Source organism: Bos taurus, chromosome 8 (assembly GCF_002263795.3).
Source record: "Bos taurus isolate L1 Dominette 01449 registration number 42190680 breed Hereford chromosome 8, ARS-UCD2.0, whole genome shotgun sequence".
NCBI lineage: Eukaryota > Metazoa > Chordata > Mammalia > Artiodactyla > Bovidae > Bos > Bos taurus.
Window position 1 is genome coordinate 47,783,907 of NC_037335.1, and position 12,026 is coordinate 47,795,932.

A 12,026-nucleotide genomic window follows, 5' to 3' on the forward strand; every position below is an offset into this window, starting at 1 on the left:
CGATGATGCCATCCAACCATCTCATCCTCTGTCATCCCCTTCTCCTCCTGCCCTCAATCTTTCCCAGCATCAGGGTCTTTTCAAATGAGTCAGTTTTTCACATCAGGTGGCCAAAGTACTGGAGTTTCAGCTTCAGCATCAGTCCTTCCAATGAATGTTCAGGGTTGATTTCCTTTAGGATTGACTGGTTGGCTATCCTTGCAGTCCAAGGGACTCTCAAGAGTCTTCTCCAATACTACAGTTTGAAAGCATCGATTCTTCAGCGTTCAGCCTTCTTTATGGTCCAACTCTCACATCCGTACATGGCTATTGGAAAAATCATAGCTTTGACTACATGGAACTTTGTTGGTAAAGTGATATTTTTGCTTTTCAATACACTGTCTAGGTTTGTTATAGCTTCTTCTAAGGAACAAGTATCTTTTGATGTCATGGTGGTCACCATTCACAGTGATTTTGGAGCCAAAGAAAATAAAGTTTTTCACTATTTCCATTTTTTCTCCATCTATTTGCCATGAAGTGATGGGACCAGATGCCATAATCTAAGTTTTTTGAATACTGAGTTTTAAACCAGCTTTTTCACTCTTCTCTTTCACCTTCATCATGAGGCTCTTTAGTTCCTCCTCACTTTCTGTCATTAGGGTGGTGTCATTTGCATATCTGAAGTTGTTGATATTTCTCCCAGCAATCTTGATTCCAGCTTGTGCTTCATCCAGTCCAGCATTTCCTATGATATACTCTGCATATAAATTAAATAAGCAGGGTGACAATATACAGCCTTGATGTACTCCTTTCCCAATTTTGGACCAGTCCATTGTTCCATATCCGATTCTAACTGTTGCTTCTTGACCTGAATACAGGTTTCTCAGGAGACAGATAAGGTGGTCTGGTATTCCCATCTCTTTACGAATTTTCCACAGTTTGCTGTGATCCACACAGTCAAAGGCTTTAGCGTAGTCATAAAACAAAACTAGATGTTTTTCTGGAGTTCTCTTACTTTTTCTATGATCTACAGATGTTGGCAATTTTATCTCTGGTTCCTCTGCCTTTTCTAAATCCAGCTTGTATATCTAGAAGTTTTTGGTTGAAGCCTCAGTTCAAGGGTTTTGAGCATTACCTTGCTAGCATGTGAAATGAGCTCAATAGTGTGGTAGTTTGAACATTCTTTGGCATTGCCCTTCTTTGGGATTGGAATGAAAAGTTAACTTTTCCAGTCCTGTGGCCATTGCTGAGTTTTCCAAATTTGCTGGCATACTGAATGTAACACTTAACAGCATCCTTTCAGGATTTGAAATAGCTCAGCTGGAATTCCATCACCTCCATGAGCTTTGTTTGTAGTGTGCATATTTGCATTCCCATCTTTTATCATTATAGATACCTAGTTTCTGATTTCTAAATTCATTCTGATAACAAGGACAAATTCCCAAAGCCCAATATTCAGTGTTGGTCTGAGTCCTTTTTCTCCTTCCTACAAGTCTGATAGAAATCTTAGAATTCTGATTGTCTGATGCTTTATCTTCATTTTCGGTATTCTTGAAATAATCATTCCTAAAACTCTTTCACTGGGTTTGGGTTTAAAGTATATTTCAAAATTTTTTATCTTTCCATTTTACCATGGCATAAATATAACAACTCCTTTCATTTATTCAACGCATAGAAGGATAGTATATTGAGATATTAACATATGCTTTGTTCTTGCTGCAGCAGAACACAAGAGGTGCCCCACAGAAAGTACAAATATTATGGTATAAATCTCCATTCCTGGCTTTTGTTGCTAAAATGTGAACTTCTTGAGATTACGTTGGGTTGGCCCAGAGGAGGATAGGGGCTGGGGGAGAAGGAGAATCACTGGGTGTGAAAGAGGAGGGGCTTCATTTGCAAGGCTGAGGTTTTAGTGAGACTAGAACCACTCCCTGCCCCCTGCCTCCCATGTGGGGAATCTGGGCTGGAAGCTCCCAAGTTCTCAGTATCAGTCAACAAGGTCCCCAAGCATAGAAGCAGCACAAGGTCATGTGAAATGGTCATTTGAGAGTGGCACACATGAACTTCCAAATATTTTAGCAATTAAGGGCCTCCATTTTCTTTACTCTAGGCAAACTGAAGGAAATCCATGACCAAGGTTGCAGTTTGAACAAATCTGACTGAAGAAGAAAGCTCCAAAGAGATTAATATCAGCTGAAAAATTAAGCTATGGCCCTTATTTGTACTCTTCAATTTCTTTTTTTTTTTAATTAATTAATTAATTTGGCTGTGCCGGGGCTTACTGCTGGCGTGAAGGATCTTTCAGTCACAGCATGTGAACTCTTAGTTGCAGCATGTGGGATCCAGCTCCTTGACTAGGAGTGGAGCCCTGACCCCCTGCATTGGGATCACAGTCCTAGCAACCGGACCACCAGGGAAGTCCTTATACTCTTTCATTTCTGGATATATGCCAAGTTCTTCACATAAATGAAGTATTATTTAATGGTGATAACACTGTGAATATGTTCTTCACATTTTTATTTTACAAGTGAAGAAATTTATATTAGGTCATCCAATATCACACTACTGGTGCATGGCTGAATTATGATCAAAACCCAGATTTAAAGTGTGGGCTTTTAACCATTTTTCTCTACTTCTTTAAGATGATAAACACAAAAGCATTTTGTAAGGAATAAAGCTTTATATAACACAAACGCAATATAAGTTGTAACTACAAATGTTGTCAGATAATATTTTTTGTATTAAATCTCCTTCCCTGCCTGCCCTCACCCACCTCTCTTCTTTGATCTTATCATCCTTTTCACCAGTAAAGCTGAGCCCCGAACACAATGCTAAGCTCCCTGGATAAAGGGAAGGCAGATATCTCCTATAACCAAGAAGTCATTGCTTGGCTTTGAGTTTCAAATAAAATGTTTTTATACCCAGAGGAAAAATAATCCTCCAAAAGCGAAAGTGCTTTTGATTAGTTAGAGTTAGGCCCTAAAGTGTGAGAAGGTTATATTTTGAATTGCCAAAAAAGACCATGTTTAGAGGACTGAGCTCAAAGAGTTTGTAAAATTAAGTCATAAAGCAGAGAAGGAAGAGAAGGATTTAGGTAATTCGAGAATTGGGGTGGGTCACTGTTTTCAACACCCTATTTCTCTGAGCCTTAGCTGCAGGGAGTGTGAAATAATAGGACCCCCAAGGAGGCTTGGCAGAATAACAAAGAAAGTCAGCTGGGCCTGACTTTCCAGGGAATATCCTGGAAAGAGTATAAGCTGCCTCAAGGGAGCCTGACATTCAGCCTGCCAATGCAGGGACATGGTGCTTAGGTGATTTAAAAAAAAACAAACAGCACTTGTGTTTTGACTCATGGGAGCCTAAGGGATGTTCACAATCTGATGGGATGCAGAGAAGACAGCCAAAGTTTTCTGGGCTTTGTAGAGATCAGTATGTTTTGTGAACCAGAAGAGACCCAAGTCTGAGATAAGGAAGATATAAAATGTAAGATCCTCAAGATCACAAGCATGGCAAAACTTGGACATCATCAAGGCTGCCAGCTGATGCTGAATAACCAGGCAGATGCCAAACAGGACCCACGGCCAGGCAGGACAAGCCGCACTGCAGTAGGATCCAGGGGTCAGAAGATGGTTGCAGAACAGATGCCCCCTTCCTCATAACAAACATCACTCAAACCACCCAAAGATAGACAACCCTTTCCATGGAAAAGCTTTCTTTCCTTAAAGAGACTGAGTTAACATGGAAGAGACTAAGCTGTGAACAGAAAACTGCTGAGTGATCTTTAAAGGACAAGTGGGGCACAACAGTCCACTATAAATAAAGCATCACTTATGCATATTTGAGTCACAATGTGAATATTCATATCTGATTAAATTACATTTCCTGTTACAGAACCATTTCCTGTTCTAGTGACTTTGAGGACTATAACAGAAGATACTCTGTCACCAATGGAAACATCCACCTTTGACTCACTGTAATAAAAGCTGTAATCTCTCTTTTCAATCTAATTCCAAAAAAATTACTCATTCCTTAAATATTTATTCAGTACCTATGTGCCAGGCTCTGTATACTAAAGATACAGTGATGGCAAGACAGAAATAACTGATTCCCTCATGGAGCCTACAAACCAGCAGGAAGAAATACATAAAGATGCTTAGTGGCTCAATGTGGTAACTATTATAATGGGACAGCACCAACAGCTATGAGAGAGTACAGGATAGGTATAAGGGAGTAAGGGAGCTCTTGGCTGAGCCCAAGAAGGAAAATTCATCCCTTGATAGGAGGTGAGACAGGAGTAGGGGTGGGGAGCCTTCTCTGGCAATAAGAACAGCAGGTGCAAGGGCTGAAGCTGCATGCAGACATGTGATACTCAGTTTAGCTAGAACATACATATGTGTCCAGATTTTCCTTTCTTTCAAATGGCATCCTTCGCAGATGAATCACTAAAATTTTAAAGCCCCACTCTCTGGGATCCATAAATGTTACCTTGGTTTTCTTAGGTAAGACTTCTCCTGTTCTCTTGGATTAACTCAACTCCACAGTCCTCATAGCCCAACTTTGACTTCAGTCACTCTAAGATCAAGATGGGATAATGGAGAGCAGAAAGTTAGCTGCCAAGACATTAAAGAATCAACCTTCCCAGGACTGGTCTGTAAATATGGCCATGGTGAATAATAATAGAAATAATGCCTAATGTCAGCCATTCCAAAATGTTCTCAATCCACGGAGTCCTTAGTGTCTTGGGAATTTTTTTCATGGCTTCTCTAGGCATAGATATATCTAAAAGTTCTACTTACTAAAGTAATTAGGACACAGAAACTGCCAATATGTCAAAAAGAAATGTAGTACAATCTAATGTTGCATCTGTGAACTACCTTGAGCTAGTATTGCACGTGGTTCCAACAAGTATCAACATTGCTGTGTTAACCTCAAATTTTTTTAAAATACCCTGTGATGTCTCCATGAGTTTGCTGCATCACTCTGGGATGCCTTGCTGCAGATCTAACACATATGAGGCACATATGTGCCTCAAATCCACTGCTTGCCTTTCTCCAGCTCAGCTCTTTCAGGAGGGCTGACTTTTGTAGGTGCCCTTGTCAACTGACTTGGAATGGGGCAGAATGGGGAAGAACCCGGTTATTCTCCCATTCCCTCCATGCTCACGTATCGAGAGTCTGGCAGCAAGAGTCTTCTCCACAGCTCCATCTCTGGCCAGATGGTCTACCATGGTTCCAGCTTCTATCAGGTGGAAGCTGATCCCAGCAGGCTCCCGTAAAATTGTCTCCTCCCTTTGGCTTCCAAGCTACCAACATGTGGTAGGTCATTTCTAAAACAGCCTCCAGTGATGTTCACTGTTATGGGTTGAATTGTGTCCCCAGTAAAAAACGATATACCGAATTTCTAACCCTCAGAGTCAGTGAATTTCTAACCCTTATTTGAAGATAAGGTTTTACAGATGAAGTCAAGTTGAGATCATTAGAGTAGGCCCTAATCCAGTACCACTGCCATCCTCATAAAAAGGAAAAACTGAGAGAGACAAACACAGATGCAGGGAGAACATCATGTGAAGATGAAGGCAGAGACTGAAGTAATTCATCTACAAGACAAGGAATACCAAAGATGCCAGCAAATCATCAAAAGCACAGAAAAGGCATGGGACTGAGTCCCTCACAGGCCCCAGAAGGAAACACCCTGCTGACACCTTCATCTCAGACCTCTAGACTCCAGAACTGAGACAATAAGTTTCTGTGAAACCACCCAGCTTGTAGTACTTTGTTACAGCAGTCCTAGCAAACTAATATACATAACTTCTGGTATGCTCACACTTGTGTAATCCTCCCCCTTTAAGTGTGGGCTGGACTTTGTGACTCATAATAAGTAGAAAACAGCAGAAGTAATGGGATATCATTTTAGATATAAAAAGACTGGGGCATGAGTGAAACAGGTGAGGAAGAGTAAAATGTACCAACTTTCAATACAAGAGAAGTTAGTCAGGGAGATGAAATGTACAGCATGGGAAATACAGTCAATAACCTTGTAATATCTTTATATGGTAAAAGATGGTAACTAGATTTATCATGGTGATAATTTTTTAATGTATAGAAATATTAAGTAACTATGCTGTGTGCCTGGAACTAACATACTGTTGTAGGTCAATTATACTTTAATAATTTTTAAAAAAGACTAGGGCTCTATCTTGAGTACACTCTCTCTCTCATGGTCCACTTGTTTTAGGGGAAGCCAGCTGCCATGATATAAAGTCACTCTGTGGAGAGACTCACATGGCAAGAGACCAGAGTCTACCAATCATCACCTGACTGAACCTGGAAGTAAATGCCTCACCCTGGTCAAGCACCCATAGGTAAGACAGCAACCCCAGCTAACAGCTTGACTACAACTTCATGGGGGACTTTGAGCCAGAGGTAGCCATTTAAACCACACTAATATTCCCAACTTTCAAAATAACGTTTTCTTGTTTTAAATCAGTGACTTTAGGGATAATTTGTTACACAGCAATAGATAATTAACATAGGATGGTAATGACTTCCTGCTGCTATTAATTCCTCAGTTCAGTTCAGTCGCTCAGTCATGTCTGACTCTTTGCGACCCCATGGACTGCAGCATACCGGGTTTCCCTGTCCATCACCGACTCCCAGAGTTTGCTCAAACTCATGCCCAATGAGTTAGTGAGATCAACTTAATTGTGTCCCATTTGGTTTCTCAGCTTTTCTATCACCTGTTTAGCCAATCTGTATTAAATCTCCTGTTTTAAACTCAGAGTAGTTTCTATTTGGAGTCTGGCTGATACTTATACACAATATCACACATTCTGACATACAGAAATAATATAGGTGCTGAACAATATACATATTTATTTTATACATACAAAGGTAAGCTTCATCTGAGAATTTTAATGAGACTTCCAATAAATCAGAACACAACAGACCTAGCTTTTGTGTGTGTAGCCAAAGGCCTGTGTGTTTCATGGGGAAGAATGTTAATTTCCACCCTGATTCATCAAAAACATCTTCAAATAACTGCCAGTGAGAAAGAGGCAACATTTCTAAGGTCATCCCAGCATCCCAGGCTCTTGGATATAAGATGAAGCAAACATTTATCATTTATGTACTGTCACAGCTATGTAGTCATAAACAATAGCTGGCATTCCACACGTCAATTCTGAATTCCAAAGATCTTAATAGAAAAATTATAACTTAATGCCAAATCCAATTCCCTTGTTTTCCAGAATAGTAATTTCTACTTAGCAGGTTTCCCACTGATTTGAAATAAAGAAGAAAAAGATTTTATTTTGTCTGTATTATTCACCCAAAAGGTATTGAGGGATATTTATCTCCTCTTCAAAATCCTTATGTCTGGTAGTTAGCACAGGGCCTCTGCACATCAGTGTATCACTTTTTGAAATACTTCTATAGTCTATGATCTGCTCACGATAACTTTTGTTCATTTTCTCAGACTTCCAATCTGTGTGCTTCAATTCCTGAGAAGTCTGACTAGAAACCAGAATATTGTATTACTCATGCTGCTGCTGCTGCTGCTGCTGCTGCTAAGTCGCTTCAGTCGTGTCCAACTCTGTGGGACCCCATAAATGGCAGCCCACCAAGCTCCTCTGTCCCCGGGATTCTCCAGGCAAGAATACTGGAGTGGGCTGCCATTTCCTTCTCCAGTGCATGAAAGCGAAAAGTGAAAGTGAAGTCGCTCAGTAAGTGTCCGACTCTTAGTGACCCCATGGACTGCAGCCTACCAGGCTCCTCTGTCCATGGGATTTTCCAGGCAAGAGTACTGGAGTGGGGTGCCATTGCCTTCTCTGACTACTCATGCAGGGGGGCCGTAATTAGAAAGTTTCCTCAGTCTTTCCTTCCTATCACAGAGTACTTAAACTTCTGCTGCTTATCAAATAATTTCCTTTCCTGAAGTAATCTGTCTTAAAACTCCATGTCTGAGGAGAAATGGCATAAAAAAAAATCATACTTTGCCCAAAAGTTTACAGCAAAAATTAAGACATATTTTTTGCACTAGAAACTAATTCCTATATAATTATCTGTTTGCATTTTATCATAGAGGCCACCAGACTACATTCTTGGTTCTATAGGCCTGTAGATATAATAGTTGGTAGAAACTGTATGTTTGGGGAGGGCAGACAGAATTGGAGGATTCTGAAGAGTAGGTGGCAGTTGTGGTGGTGATTTTTAGGACAATTTATACATCTCAGGGCTTTGAGAATATCTTTAGGTGTAGGGTATTTGTGGACAAACCCTGGAAGCAAAGAACCCCCTACTCATTGTTCCCCCTTTACATAACAATCATGCCTTGTCACTGAGCCACACTGAGTACAAAGTGATGCTCTGATGTATTCAAATGCTGAGCCACCTAAGAACAAAATAAGCTGTGGGCAAAACAGACTCTAGTAATAAGAGGACATAATTCAAACCTCAGAAAAATCAGAAAGGTAAAACGAGCTGTTTCCACACCTCTATTATTGCTCATTTTTCAATAAGAATAGCTTCTAGTAGAATTTGCGTGCTTTTGGCCACTCGGGATTCAGAAATCTCCCTCAGCATTTTAGGAAGCCCACAGCTAGCAGCAGGACCTCAGCAAAAGTGAAGACTAACTAGTTTATGTTACTTGATCATGAGATTTTTTTCTCCCTCTCTTGTGAGCATCAAAGAGACTGAAATGATTTGGGCTACATTCATTCTCAAAAGGTAAACATCAGCAGCATTAGTCCATTTGGCTATGTTTCCATTCCAGGCTGGCTCCCAGGAAAAGAGGAACACTTTGCTCACTCTTCAAAGGTACTCTCAAACAAACAGATAAGAAAACAGTAAATTTTAGCAAATAAATAGTTTCTCACATATATGAGGTGTTACTCTAATTTAACATGTTTTTTCTAAGTATAGAGACCAAGCATGATATCCTTAAGGGAGAATCACATGTTGGAAATAAACAAATGAAATTCAAGGATGGTTATAGTATTTTTCTTTATCTCAAAGTTTTTCAAGTGGCAAAAATTATAATTGCTTTCATATTCCTTATGCTATCATCATGTATTCTGCATTTAAGAAGGCAATAGAAAACATATTGAACTTAGAGCACCATTCTATTTAATGCATCAGGGTTTAACGTTGTGAATTTTAGAGACACTAATTTTAAGATCTCAGCTGTTTATCTAAGTTTTTCCAAAACTTGGAAAGCAAAGAGAAGATTGTCTGTATTTAAATGATGGTTTAAAAAAAATTGTGCTTATTGATTTTGTTGCCTTATGTAAAGCAAGAGCTGTAAGATAAGGTATATAAAAGCAATTACCACCCTGCCCTAGGGAATTCATATGTCATTAAGGTCCGAAGAGTCCAGAACTGCTCTAAGTGGACACTTTTTAATCAGCCTCAGAAGCAATGCTAAAAGTTCAACAGAAATAAAGGATAAGGAATTTAAAAAGCCTAACCTCTAAAATTCATATTACCCCCCAGTTGGAAATAATACTATGAGTTTCCACATCACATGACCATATATTATCCAAGCAAGATATGAGAGGCAGACCAATTTGGTTTCTGATATGTATATACCAATTTTTATGCGTCTGTCCTTGAACAAGCTACTTAACTTCTCTCAGTCACAATTTCCATGTCTGTAAAATGATGATATATATAAAGATGATAATATAATAACAATATATTCTGATAAAATAACAACCCCATCAAGGAAATGGCAAGACTAAATTAAAGACTACATATACAGTGTATAACCTGGTAGCTAAAAATTGTTTGTACAATAAATAAAACTATTTCAAAATATGCGGCAGCACATATGATTTTCATATTGCACAATATTTGAATATTATTACATTTTTACTCATCTCCATAATAGTGATAATTAAGTGATTTAAAGTTTAAAAGTTGTAAAAATGTGTAATTTTTAAGTCTTCTTTAAAATAAGTTTAAATAAGGAACTTAATAGTATGCATCCCACTCATCAATATGATGAGCCACACCAAGCCACACCATTTACACAAATAATCTCACTGTTAGCATGCCACAGGTTATCCATATGTGACGAGAAAAAATAAAATTAAATCCATCGGTTACTGCCATCTTTAAATAGATTATATTTTGCAACATCAAAGTATCACTTCTGATGTGATACTTCTGAAAAGGGGAAAATAATCGCCTGAGGGAGCAGATCCTTCTTCCTCTGGCCATAAACTAGACTCATAAGTAAAACAAGACACCTGCACTCCGGTGCTTTAAAAACATTTAATTGTCTAAAGGACCCTAAAGAGGTATAAAGCCTCCTACCCACTCCATTAAAAACAACCATAAAACTGGGGGAAAAAATACAAAACAATCACTTGAGGGCTCTAGAAATTAACTAAAGGTAGACAACAAATTAAGAAGCATTTATTCATGAAAATCAACTGAACTTTGGGTAAGAGGTGTGGGATTCTGCAGGCTTTTTGCCTAGGGCTGCTCCACTTCTGAATCCCTCAGTTTGTTAGTGCAGGAGCATTACAAAAGCAAAATTGACCATGAAAACTAGCAGCTTTCTGCCAGTATTGGAAGACTTGATTTGGGACAGAAGGTAAAAATCCATACCCAGACTGTCAGTAGAAGAGGCAAATGCAGTAGAAAAAGAATGGGGCAAATCCACAGCTCTGCTAGCTTGAGATTAAAGTATAGTTGGGGCAAGCTGTGGACCAACCAAAATGTTAATAGGGAAAACCTAAAAATGAGAACCATACAAGAGCTGGGGCTTTCCAGGTGGCACAGTAGTAAAGAATCCACCTGCCAATGCAGGAGATAAGGATTTGAGCCTGGGTTGGGAAGATTCCCTGGTTGGGAAGATCCCCTGGTAGCCCACTCCAGTACTTTTGCCTGGAAAATTCCATGGACAGAGAAACCTGACTGGCTTCAGTCCATGGGGTCACAAAGAGTCAGATACAACTGAGCAACTGAGCACTCACACAGGCATACAAGAGCTAGATAAGCTCTCTACACATCCCTGTGTGACTACAAAACTAAACATGTGTGCAAGGAAAAGTTGAGATGGTCTGGTAGTAAATAAAATTCAAGGCAGGTAAGAATTGTCTGAACTTTGAACATGCTACCAAACATACATACTGATCCATAGCAGAGGGGGAAAGATTATGGGGTTGAGGTGTTTGAGTACAACATCAGCCCAAATCATTGGCTAACAACTGAGGTAGAAGACACAGCAAAAGCCATTAGGAAGCTAGACCAGAAATAAAATTAAAAATTAAAAACTGAGCTGAAACATCAGAGGTCACATACCACAGAAAAGATTCTGCAGATCAAGTCCAAGTAAGTTACAAAATTGAAAACAAAGTTTTTTGTCAATGAAAAAAATTAAAATAAAGAGGTGTTTCAAAATGTTATCCAAAAAGTCCATTTCAACAAATGATTATAAAACATGCGAATACAAAGGAAAGTAGGGCCCATACTTAGGGCAGAAAAAGAACAGTGAAAAAGAAATAAACGTTGATTGGGTCCAGATGTTGGACTTAGTATACTAAAACTATTTTTCTTCTAGTTTTATTGAACTATAATTGACATTCAGCACTGTATATAGGTTTAAGGTGTACAGCATAATGATTTGACTTACATCATGAAATGATTGCCATAATAAGTTTAATAAATATCTATCATCTCCTATAGATACAAAAATAAAGAAATAGAGAAAAAATTTCCTTGTCAGGAGAATTTGGGATTTACTCTCTTAACTACTTTTATGCACAACATACAACAGCACTAATTATATTTATCATGTTGTACTTTACATCCCTAGCACTTAGTTATCTTATAATTGGAAGTCTGTACCTTTTGACTATTTTCATTCAATTGATCCCACTCTGCACTTCTGGTAACCACAAATCTGATCTCTTTTCCTATGAGTTTTTTTTGTTTGTTTGTTTGCTTGTTTGTTTTTGAAGTATAATTGACCTACATATAATGCTATGTTTGCTCCTGGTATACAACATATCGATTCAATATTCCTATGCATTTCAAAAAGAT